Source organism: Aplysia californica, unplaced genomic scaffold (assembly GCF_000002075.1).
Source record: "Aplysia californica isolate F4 #8 unplaced genomic scaffold, AplCal3.0 scaffold00484, whole genome shotgun sequence".
NCBI lineage: Eukaryota > Metazoa > Mollusca > Gastropoda > Aplysiida > Aplysiidae > Aplysia > Aplysia californica.
This window is the reverse complement of record NW_004797754.1, coordinates 510,866-514,521: the sequence shown is the minus strand read 5'-3', so window position 1 is coordinate 514,521 and position 3,656 is coordinate 510,866.

Here is a 3,656-nt window from a genome sequence, read left to right as displayed (position 1 = left end):
TGGGCCGGGAACACAAGACAACAAGTTAAAGAAAAATTAAATCGACTAATACGGAAAGCATGTAAAATTTGAACATCTTCATTCCCCTACTTGGATGAATTGTATATAACAGCTTGCACTAAAAAGATTAATTCCATCTTTTTAGACAACAAAAATCCCTTACGTTTCCTCAAATAAAAACATCATTCAGAAGTAAAAGACCTTGGCTTCTGATCTGTAACAAAGAAAGATACAGTAGGTCATTTTTACCATCATCTATCAAAATGTTTCCATAAAGTATACTTACGACCTTAGAGCAGGCATCAAAATAAAATTGAGTGTGTATCTAGCTTTCGATTATTATTGTTTATATTGCTGCTCATTTATATTATGCATGTGATTGTAAGCCTACGTATGTGTGTATGTGTGTGCGCGTGCGTGCGTGTATGTGTGTATATATATATGTGTGTGTGTGTGTGTGTGTGTGTGTGTGTGTGTGTGTGTGTGTGTGTGTGTGTGTGTGTGTGTGTGTGTGTGTGTGTGTGTGTGTGTGTACACGTGGTGGAACACCAAAACAATGTGCCAGGATCTGGACAAAAAAGATGTCTTATCTTATCTTATCTTATTATCTGCAGCTACGGATGTTTTCTATTGACGCGGGACCCTATTATAGCCTGCATATAAACTTTAATGCGAATAAACGATTGGACAAAAACGTGACAATCGTCAACCACACCCTTGATCTTAAGGTAGGTAAGATGTAACACCTGGCCTTCTCGGATAAGGGCGAAAAACCTCGACGGTCCTGTGTGCAAGTTGTGCATGTTAGAGATCCCTTGGCCGCCGACCGGTCAAAATTCACAATTTCCTTCCAACTGAAAATGTTTAATGTGTCCCGCGTGCTCTTATGACCTTATTTGGGTGCGAGCGCCATAAAACAATTAGATCTAGATCTAGATCTACAACAACAAAAAAGCCACACACACAAACAACAAAAAACAGACACCGGGTGAAGAACGTCTCATCCGCGCCGGACAGATTATATTTATAGACGAGAGGGTGTTTCGTTTTAGTTTTTATTTCGGTAAAAGTTTTACGGCGCTCGCAACTGCATTAGATCAAGGTCATATGAGCGCACGAGTGGGAGTTTTGGAACAGAAATTCTCCTTTTCAACAGAAGATCAGTGTTTGGGTAAAGTGGCACTATAATTGCCATTTTGTGCTGGGAAAAAGGTAAGACGAACAGATATAAGACACACAATAAAGGGAAAGTAAAGAGGTAGCCTATCAGTAGCGACCCCACCCCCCTAAAAAAAAACCCAACATTCCAAGCTATAACACATGCAATGGAAAAGACTGACGGAAGCTGGTGTCTGAAGAGGATCGGAGAGAGACAGCAACCTGCGTGCAAAAGCCAGATGAATACAATGTATCATCCCAACCAGCTGATGACTGGCACGATCAGTGGGTCGATCAGCAAGCCAACCCTTTCGTGGATCCTGAAGAGGAGCGGAAAGGGGGGGGGGGGGGGCTATGGCATTGTAAAGCCTGCGATGATACCTATTCTCCAACCAAGTCATCAAATAACCAACCAACCACCCGCCATAAGTTCAGGGATAAGAACAGATAAAAACAATATTATACTGAGCATCTTCAAACTCTCAACAGAGTTTTGAAGATGGCCAGTGAAAAGGGTTTGATAATCAACAAAGAAAAATGTCAATTCATGCTTGACGAGATTAAATTCTTGGGGTATCGGTTGTGCAGGGAGGGTCTCAGACCTCAGAGCGAGAAGACAAAAGGCATCAAAGAGGCACCCAAACCAGAAAATGCCCAACAGCTCTGGGCCTTCCTAGGCTCAATAAACTACAATGGAAAATTCATAGGAAATTGGTCAAACACTTTGTACAAGCTCCTGCAGAAAGATGTGCCTTGGCCCTGGGGTAAAGAGCAGATAAGTACTCCCAAACAGCTAAAGGCATTCTTCTATCGTCTGAGACATTCTTGATTCATTATGACCCAGGAAAAACTTTGACCTTGATTTGTGATGCCTCTCTGGATGGAGTTGGCGCAGTGGTATCACATGAAGATGACATGGTGAGCGACCCATTGCTTTTACCAGTAGGTGACTAAATAAAGCTGAGAAGAATTATTCTCAACTGGACAGGGAAGGTCTAGCCTTGATTTTGGGGGTTTAGAAATTCCACAAATTCCTGTTTGGCAGACATTTCACACTCATAACTGATCACAAGCCTCTTTTAGGTTTATTTGGAGAGCATAAATCTCTGCCAGAACATGCCTCGCCTCGAGTGCAAAGATGGGCCATTACCCTCACAGCTTATGATTACCAATTAGAGTACAGGCCTGGCGGTGAGAACAGTGCAGATGCACTGAGGCGCTTACCTGAGTCGTTAACCTCTAAAAGACAAATGTTCAGACAATGTACCTGAAGAAATTGAAATGTTATTCAGTGTCATTGAAAACTCGAGTGTGAATGCAACTGATGTTGCAAAAGAGACAGAAAGTGATGAATGTCTGAGCAAAGTACATGAGTATTGTTTGCATGGTTGGCCTGAGAGAGAGGTGCATGAAAATTTTAAACTTTACAAACACTGGAAGCTGGCACTCAGTCTTGAAAATGGATGCATTTTGTGGGGATCAAGGGTATTCATACCAAAAACCTTTCAAAATGAAGTATCCACCATGTTACATGACACGCATGTAGGAAGCTCTAAAATGAAGAGTCTTGCTCGTTCATGGTTCTGGTTGCCAAACATGGATGCAGACATTGAGAAATTTGTGAACCTTTGTAGCACATGTGCTAAACATTCCAAACAACCCCCAAAAGCAATGTTGCATAACTGGAATTGGCCCACAGAACCTTGGAAGAGAATCCATATTGACTATGCAGGCCCCTTTCTAAACAATATGTTTCTCATAGTAATTGATGCCCACTCCAAGTGGCTAGAAGTAAAAGTCATGAACATAATCGCCACATCTGACACTATCATTAAGCAGAAGGAAATATTTTCCTACCGTGGCCTACCAGACCAGATTGTGTCTGACAATGGTCCAAGCTTTACCTCTCAAGAATTTAAATTGTTTTGTGCTGCAAATGGCATTGGGCACATAACCGCTTCGCAATATCATCCAGCCACTTATGGCTTGGCAGAGAAGGCTGTTAGCACCTTCAAAAGTTCCATTATCAAAATGGGTAACAAGTTTTCTATTCGAGAGAGAGTAAACAGATTCGTAACCAAATATCGTGTCACTCCCCACGTCACAACAGGCTTAGCTTCTTGTGAGCTGCTTTGTGGTAGAAAACTAAAGACACACCTTGATCTTCTCCACCCAACTGTACAACACTCTGTCATACAGCACCAGCAATCACAAAAACTCAACCATGACTAAACAGCCAGGGAAAGAGAGATGAAGATGGATGACAGTGTGTTTGTCAGGAGTTTTGGAAAGGGCGAGAAATGGTTGCGTGGACAAATAATTGAATATTCAGGTACTGTATCATAAAAAATTAGAACAGACCAAGGAACATTGGTACGCAGACATGCAGATCAAATCAAATTAACATGTTCTGAAAATGAGCATGAATCAGTCACCCCCCCCCCCCCCCCCCCCCCGACGCGGCTGGGAGTAGGTTTCTCTATCATATTCGTCTTCAT